Raw genomic sequence first — 9,365 nt, 5'->3', positions numbered from 1 at the left:
GCTAACGTTTTTAAAGATCCTCTCTCTCAGGCACTGTTGGATATTTTCCCAAGTATCATTTCTTATTTGATTCTGATATTTTACTAGATCATTTAATATATAGATACTATTATTCCTAGTTTGCAAATGAGAAGGCTAGAGTCCAGTTACCATCCAAAGTAATTTGTTTTGTGGCTCAGGGTTAGAAGCTACTGTGACTGGTAGATGGATAAGAGCTTCCTCTAGGACAATAAATGTAATCAGTACCTCTGTCCCAGAAGGGAGTCTATTTTGTTTTTCATGGATTCATTCTGACCTGCAGATGAATCGAAATGATATGTTCTTAGAAAACCATCCTGCTAATGATGTAATAATTTCAATAATCTAGTTGAAATAAGTCTAATCATGCCACTCATTTGCACACAATCTTATAATGGTTTGCTATCTTATACCAAGAGCTGACATCATTGCAAACAGGGGCCAACATCATCTGTGTTTCCCACTCTTACCTTTCTCCTTTTTTTAATGTTAATTTATTTTTTGAGAGAGAGGGAGAGAGAGAGAGAGAGAGAGAGAGAGAGAGAGAGAGAGAGAGAGAGAGAGATAAAGCAGGGTAGGGGTAGAGAGAGAGGGAAGCAGAGGATCCAAATCGGGCTCCACACTGAGAGCAGAGAGCCCAATGCAGGGCTCGAAGCCACAAGCTGTGAGATCATGACCTGAGCTGAATTCGGATGCTTAACTGACAGCCACCCAGGTGACCCACAACTCTTACCCTTGTGACCTCACTGCCACCTCACTCAGTGGGCAGCAGCCATACCAGCTTGCCTGTTCTACTTCAAACATTCCACGGCCAACCCTGCCTTCACATTTGCTGATCCCCCTCCCAGCATGCACTTCTTCCACAGATCTACACTGATTACTCACCCACCTCCTTCAGATCTTTACTGAAAACGCTGCATCCTTAGTGACCTGACCACCCAGTTTAAAATTCAACTTTCCTTGAACCCTGAGATACCCTAATCCCCTTCCCTTCTCTATGTTCTCTGTGGTCCCACAACAGAACTCTCAGCAAGTATTACTGGATGTATGGCTGATTCCATCTCCTCCTAATTCTTGCTTTTGATTAGGATTCCAGGTATACAGATGTAGCTCCATGAGGACTGGTTCATTCCCTGCTGCATTCTGAGTTCAAAGAAGCATGTTTGGACTGGAGTAGGCACACAATAAATACATGCTGAATGAATGAATGAGTGAATGAATGAATGAATGAAATAGCTAAGAGCTAAGAAAATTACTGAAATTATATCAGTGATATAGAAATTTGCCTCTAAAATCTCAACACTCCCTAATTGCCTTTCTCTCTTCCTTTCTTCTTTTTCCTGTTTGCCTGTCTTATTATCTCACACTTCACGCCTACCCTCTGCCCACTTCATTAAAATGAACAGGCCTGCTCCCAGTTGCCTAAGAGTACCCAAACATATGACATCAGAGTTTCACTCAGGACCACATGGCCTGTGACAAAGCCTGTGCTAGAAGTCAAATTCCACTATTTGATACACTGAACCACACTTTCACTTCTAACTTGAGGGTCATATAGGAGGCACCTGGGTGGCTGTCAGTTAAGCATCCGAATTCAGCTCAGGTCATGATCTCACAGCTTGTGGGTTTGAGCCGTGCATCAGGTTCTCTGCTCTCAGTGCAGAGCCCGCTTCGGATCCTCTGTCTCCCTCTCTCTCTCCCTCTACGCTGTTTGAACTCTCTCTCTCTCTCTCTCAAAAAATAATTTAAAAGATCAACTACACAGTGGCTTGCATTGGCCATTTGGGGTTGCTAAAAAAAATCCATTTAAAAGTTCCCCGATACAACACAATAGCAAACAACTAATAATCCAATATAAAAAATGGGCAGAGGACCCACATAGATAATTTTCCAAAGAAGACACATGGATAACCAACAGGCACATGAAAAGGTGCTCAATATCTCCAAACATCCAGGGAAATGCAAAATCAAAACCACAATGAGATATCACCTCACACATGTTGGAATGGCTCGTATCAAACAGTCAAGAAATACCAAGTGTTGACAGGGATCTGGAGAAAAGGGAACCCTTGGGCACTATTGGTAAGAATGGAAATTGGCACAATTACTGTGGAAAACAGTGTGGATGCTCCTCAAAGAATTAAAAAATAGAATTACCATATAATCCCGCTATTCTCCTTCTGGGTATTTATCTGCAGAAATTAAAAACTACTAACTTGAAAAGATGTATGCACCCCTGTGTTCACTGAAGCCTCGTGTACAATAGCCAAAAATGAAGGCAGCCTAAGTGTTCATGAGTGGATGACTGGATGAAGAAAATGTGGTATGTCTACACACACACACACACACACACACACACACACACACACACACACACAGGAATATCATTCAGCCATGAAAAGAAGGAAGTCTTACCATTTGTGACAACATGGATGGACTTGAGGACATTATGCTAAGAAAGAAAAAGACTAATACCAATGATATCACTTCTTCTAATCTAAAAAAAGCAGAAATACCCCCCTCCCAGAACAAATAAGCAAACATAGACACAGAGAACAGAGTGGTGGTTGCCAGAGACGGCAGATGGGGGTGGGCAAATGGGTAAAGGGGGTCAAAAGGAACAAAATTCTGCTTTCCCAAAAAGTAAATCATGAGGATATAATGTATAGCGAGGTGACTACAGTTAATAGTATTGTAATAAATATTTGAAAGTGGCTGAGTGAGTAGATCTTAAAAGTTCTCATCAAAAAATTTTGTAGCTATCTATGGTGACAGATGTTAACTAGAGTTTTTATGGTGATCCTTTCACAATATATACAAATATTAAATCATTATGTTGCATATCTCAAACTAATACATGTCAACTGTACCTCAATAAAAAAAACATAAAAACAAAAGTATTTCAAAGGGCCCTCAAATGTTCTTTTTATGACAAAGTCAAAAGATGGACAAAGATCCTTTTACCCCAGTGTTCCAAATTATACATAAAAAATAAGATAAGAAACATCTGGTAGGACCTTTCTTTTTTGCTTTTATTCTAGCTGATTGCATTTTTCTGATGTGGACCACAACAAGGAGAAATGATCACTCAACGAGTTGATCAATATGCAGCAAATAAAGCCTCTTTCAATTCTGAAAGTTTTCATATGAGAAACAAATCTCTGTAAATATTCTCTAAATATTCCTCATTAAACAAACGGAACTTTCAGTAAGACTGAAGCAATCAGCCTTGCTACTGTGAAATCCAGATTGATGCCTTCAGGTACCTTCAGTCGACGCCACAGGGCTGTGTTGAGACGTGGATGAGAAACACACCAATGCCATATGTAAGGAGTTGAGTTTGATACATTTGACAAACTCAGATATCATCTATTTAAACTGAGAAAGACTGGAATCCCACCCCCTGCTGTTTATAATGCTACTTAGTAAGTCACTGTTATTCACTGGACTCAGGTCTTAAACTCAGGAGTTAAATTCAGGAGACACTTTTGAAGCACTAACTCTGACACAACAGGACTCGAAAATGTGATGGACCATTTCATGTGAAAATAAGTTCCTCATCCTTGGAGAGATTTGAGTCAGGATTGTAAAATCACCTATTAGGGATATAACTTTGGTATCAGGGAGAGGGTTAGAATAAATGATCGCCAAATTCTTTTGACTCAGATTCCATAGAACTGTACAGGAAAGACAGCTGCTGTAAATTGCACTGTATGTTTTCATAAAAAAGAGGCACTTTTCTTCTATCTAGAGCTACTGCTGCAGAACCTGGGACCTGTTGTAGCATAATTATAATACGGGCTGGATACTGGTTGAATGCAACTCATGGATCACACACTTCTACTTACTCCCCTTCCTGAAATGCGACTAAAATGGCAATAAAAAATTAAAATGCTTATAAACCCATAAGAATGCAGCAAACAAAAGGATATTTGCCAATAGATAAGAATTTTTAACAGTCTTGTGGAAGACAAAGCAAAAAGTATCTGAGTGCCAAGTGATTAATTAAAATGAAGGAAACCTTGGGGCGCCTGGGTGGCGCAGTCGGTTGGGCGTCCGGCTTCAGCTCAGGTCACGATCTCGCGGTCCGTGAGTTCGAGCCCCGCGTCAGGCTCTGGGCTGATGGCTCAGAGCCTGGAGCCTGTTTCAGATTCTGTGTCTCCCTCTCTCTCTGCCCCTCCCCCGTTCATGCTCTGTCTCTCTCTGTCTCAAAAATAAATAAAAACGTTAAAAAAATAAATAAATAAAATAAAATAAAATGAAGGAAACCTTAACTTGGGAGCCAGCAAACAGGTGTATAGACAAGGTACGGGCAAGTTTGCCTGAAAAATATCTAGGAAAGGTCAGAACTCAAAGGCAGAAGTTTTCCTGGAAGATAAGGAGTAACGTGTATGGGAAAAACAAGAGAATTAGTTGAAAGTCTGTACAAGGTGTTAATACTATCTGGCTCCTCGTTACTGTGCAGCTAGATGACATATATTACCACCATCTCCGTAACAGACTGGAATTTTTACCGCTGAGGAAATTGAGTCAATGAAGCATCACGCTTCACACAAAGGTACAGCAGGTTGCAAAGGGTGGCAGGGAGGGGAAGATGGAATGAAAATGGGATTTAGTAAGAATCTACATGCTGAACGGAGACTGCCAGCTCCCTGTTCTAGAACGCCTGCAACCAGACTCGAGATCCTTAGGCGGGAAACTGGCAAACTGAATGGCCCTAGAAAACATATAGCAGATACTAATATTGGGTGTGCTTCTTATAGAAAAGGCAACTTTTGGGGCGCCTGGGTGGCTCGGTCGGTTAAGCGTCCGACTTCGGTTCAGGTCATGATCTCACAGCCCGTGAGTTCGAGCCCCGCGTCGGGCTCTGTGCTGACAGCTCGGAGCCTGGAGCCTGTTTCAGATTCTGTGTCTCCCTCTCTCTCCGCCCCTCCCCTGTTCATGCTCTCTCTCTCTCTGTCTCAAAAATAAATAAATGTTAAAAAAAAAAATTAAAAAAAAAAAAAAAGAAAAGGCAACTTTCTCACTAATCACTTTGTGATAAGCTCCAATCATTCACAAGCCCTGTTCCTGTGCACAGATGTTCCGGTATGCTTTCCAATGTTGCATTCTTAAATATAAGTGGGCAACAGAAGTCACCAATGAATGAGAAAAGCCTTCATTGTGAAAGGAAGAGACCTAAGCAAACAGGGGGGGAAAGTCACCAAAAGAAAATTAAGACAATATAAAGAGTGGAAAAAACATTGTTGGAAAATTTTCAGTTAAAGAGATGTATGGCCTCTTAAATAAGAACATTACTACTGCATGAAACAGTATGAAATGAATAATCAGAACACATCAACAAAAAGTACTCTTAGATGGGGCGCCCGGGGGGCTTGGTCAGTTAGGTGTCTGACTTCAGCTCAGGTCATGATCTCACACTTTGTGGGTTCAAGCCCCGCAATGCGCTCTGTCCTGACAACTTGGGAGCCTGGAGCATGCTTCATATTCTGTGTCTCCCTCTCTCTCTGCCCCTCCCCTGCTCACACTCTGCCTCTCTCTCTGAAAAATAAACATTAAAATTTTTTTTAGTACTCTTAGAACTTAAAAGTAGGATACCTAAAATTAAAATACCAGGAGAGCGATGAAAGATAATTGAGAAAAGTTCCAAGAAACTGAAAACCAGAAGATAGTTTAGAAAAACAGGAGAGAAAAGATCAGTACAGAAGATCCAATGTCAAATTCATACAAATCCCTGAAAGTGAAATATTAGAGACAAAATGAAGTGAAGGAAGTTATCAGAGAAACAAGACAAGAAAACTCCCCCCATGCACCCCTTTAGGTGCACTAAATGCCTAAAACAACAAGAAGATAAAATATATACATCATTATTAAATATTAGAACATTTGGGATAAAAGACCATCCAAAAGAGAAACAAATTAAATATAAGGATTGGGAATAAGAATGTCATTGGACTTCTCAAAAACCACAGTGTAAAAAAAAAAAAGTGACAGAAGAGCAAAAATCTTCAAAATTCTACGAGGAAATGACTTTCAATCTCTAAGTGTGAAGGTGTAATAAAGATGTTTTCAGATAAGCAAGATCTAACCATTTATTTCATAAGCATTCTTATTTGGAAGCTCCTGGAGAATATGTTATACATAGAGGAAAAACAAGGAGGGGGAAGATATAAGATCTGGAAGCAGGATAGCTGGAAAGTGAAGTCCCAAAACAAGGAATAAAGAAAGTAACAAGGCCACAGCTCCAACAGTAAACTCAGAAAGCGTCTCATTGAAATCGACACAGAAGATGGAGGGCATCAGTGGAGATGAGGGAAAGAGACATCGCCATGAAAAACAAAATGAAATTGATGTAGGTTTAAGTTTATGGATAGGCATATGACAGAGAAATTGAATGAATAGGATAGTAGGTTTAGAGAAAACAAGAGAGATAAAAGTCTAAAGCGATCATAAACTCCAGAAAAAACAAATGAAGGATTGTTCATTACAGTACGGTACAACAGCAACTGTAGTGCAATGATGGGCTCAGCAGCAAGCAACATTTTCATCGGCAATTACAATGTAAATACTAAATATAAGTGGTGATGTAATCTTGAAAAGCAGGAAGAAGAGGAAGGTGGATTCTTGTAGTAATTACATAAGACTTTATGTATCAACTTCTAGAAACATAAGCAATAAATGACCATCCTCTTTGTTTATTTTCAAAATTTTAAACTCTCTTTAGGAAAGCAACTTGGTTTAGGGGAAACAACACAGGCTTGACAATAAGAGAGCTCTGTTATTAATGAATTTCAAGGTCCTCAACTAACTAGAGCATTGGTTTCCTTGTCAGTCCAATGGATATAATACTAACCTAAGAAAATTTGTGTAAAACTCAAATGACATACAAAATCAGAAAACAGATGTACCGTAAATGTTTCTTCTTGTCCCTTCTTTCAACTTTGCCTAAATTTCTAGATGCTGGAAAAAGATTCCTTAAGAAAACATGGCACTTTTCAGGCAATTGTAGTGTTAAATATCACCCCAAGGGTAGCTAAATTATCTTGATTAGAAAACAATGCCCTTCACCGAGAACAGGAAGGTCAAGCAATGATCTAGCCAGAGAGCATAAATATAAGCATTGTTCAACCTGCCAAAGGACTGCCCAAATTCTCATGCAATATTTGGCACAGGAATATTCATTCATCCTCAGAAGAATCCTGGATGGTGCGTGTGCGCATGCAAGTGTATGTGCGCGTGCACATGCGCTTAGTGATCCCCATGTACACAGGAAATATTTATAGGATGTGGCAAGGTGAGGATCTTTTTCTGGGACATGCCAAGCATTAAGACAAGCATTTGCAACCTTCTACTTAAAATGTCAGAAGGCTCTGCAAGTTCAAAAAAACAAAACAAAACAAAACAAAACAAAACAAAACAAAAACACAAAAATGCAGAGAAGGGGAGGAATCAAGGGAAACAGAAAAAATGACTTAATTTAAGCAGCAGCAAATATTAGGAAAGAAGTCTTCTAAAACTTGATTTGGGGCCAGCACCTATCTCTCCATTTGTTTAGCTGAAATGACTGGCCCAAAGTTAGACAATAAGCCAACAAATATATGTATCCCAGATGTTTTTACTTGTGTGACTTTTGGCAAATCATTTAACAGCAGACATTTTGAAAAGGTCAGAACTGGAAGGAGACTTGGAGATGATTTGATCCAAGCTCTCACTTTCTGAGTAAGAAGCAAGGCCTCAGAAGTGATAAACCATACATACCCAAGGCAGAGAATTGGGCAAGCTCTGAGGCATATTATGACCAGGCTAGCTCCAGGCATGTGTAGACTACAGGATTAATTCAGTCACCAAATCAGCCATTAGCAGAGACTGTGAGGCAATGAATGCAGAGACTAGGTAGCCTCCCAGGGGCGAGGATAAAGAGAAGAGGCTGAGAGCAGAGCACTGTGTCCTGTGAGAGCAAGAGAATTTGTAGAAGGCTGTGATTTTTTTCTCCCCCTCAGAGTAAGAATGTTCTGATAACAACACCTGGCAAAAAAAAAACCCAAAAAAACAAAAAAACCCAGCTTTAGAAACAGAATCTAACGATCTCATTCCAAAGAAACTCAGGGGAGCAAGTGTATGGAAAAGATGAAATAGAATAATATCATGCTAGAAGATAAGAGGGAGACTAGGAACATGACTTTGGTTCACAGACCTTAAGTCTATTTAATGAGACATATTGTTGAACATCCTTGGCTTCATTTGAATGTCCTTTGAAAAGCCATCATTCTGCAATGGGATGAAAGGTGCAGATTTCTCTTGGATATATTAAACTATTTTCTTGTTGGCATTCATCATTTGGAAACTAAGACTTTAATAAAAACTGCCTCTTCTCTGTTCCCAGGGCTGTCGGTTGGGCGCATTTCTGCTTTTGCAAACTCCCACTTGACTCGGAGAATGGATTTGTTGTCTGAATTGGGCAGTCTAGCTTTCTCAGTCCATTTTATCTAGTCTTTTCAACCCACCATCAAGTACTCTGAATCTGAAGTTCTACGCAGAGATGATGACAGATTCCTTTTATCAGAAAGCCATCCCTGATGAACGTGGGGAAGAGGCTGTGATGTCCTTCCCCTTCCTGCCTCCTCTCTCCTCAGCTCACACGCACCTGCTGCATGACTGCCTCTATCCACCCCCACAACTGCTCTAGGCCTGAGAGCAATTCGTGCCACACATAGGCACCCAAAAATGTGTTTGGTGAGCTGAAAGGATATGTACAGATCAACTGACTTCCAAATCATATGAGTCCGCACGTGCGCACACATGCGCGCGCGCACACACACACACACATTATATATATCCATTCTCTCATTTATGGAGCCTGAAGAATAGCAGGCATGGTTCCCACCACACAGTCTGTACAGGCACTGGCATGGTAAATCTTCACTTAGTTGACATTGCCTTCCATATGACTGAGATTTTCCAGAATCCTATAACCCACTTCTTTAAAAAAAAAAAAAGTTTATGTATTTTGAGAGAAAGAGACAGAGAGAGAGACAGACAGAGAGAGACAGAGAAAGAGAGAATACTGAATACCAGCACACCTGTAGGAGAGGGTCAGAGAGAGTGGGAGAGAGAATCCCAAGCAGGCTCCGCACTATGAGTACAGAGCCTGATGCGGGGCTCAGTCTCACAAACTGTGAGATCATGACCTGAGCCAAGATCAAGAATCAAATGCTTAAACAAGTGAGCCATACAGGTGCCCCTCTTCTTAATTGATGATTAAGAAGATCATCAAGAAGACGATGATTCTTAACCCACTTCTGAATTGATGATATTGACACCAAACCAACTACAATGCAAGGAATATC

The 9,365-nt window shown here is 40.3% G+C and overlaps 1 long non-coding RNA gene across 1 annotated transcript; it reads right to left on the bottom strand.

The window, feature by feature from the left end:
* Positions 1 to 1,762: 1,762 nt before the first annotated feature.
* Positions 1,763 to 7,424, bottom strand: LOC128314366 (uncharacterized). The gene is made up of 2 exons (XR_008295915.1): positions 4,288 to 7,424; positions 1,763 to 4,039 (listed from the first exon to the last, which is right to left on the bottom strand). It is a non-coding gene; the product is annotated as an uncharacterized LOC128314366 (long non-coding RNA).
* Positions 7,425 to 9,365: the final 1,941 nt, after the last annotated feature.

Source organism: Acinonyx jubatus, chromosome B1 (genome assembly GCF_027475565.1).
Source record: "Acinonyx jubatus isolate Ajub_Pintada_27869175 chromosome B1, VMU_Ajub_asm_v1.0, whole genome shotgun sequence".
Taxonomy (NCBI): domain Eukaryota; kingdom Metazoa; phylum Chordata; class Mammalia; order Carnivora; family Felidae; genus Acinonyx; species Acinonyx jubatus.
The sequence above is the reverse complement of the archived record's forward strand: the minus strand, read 5'-3'. Positions and strand labels throughout refer to the sequence as shown.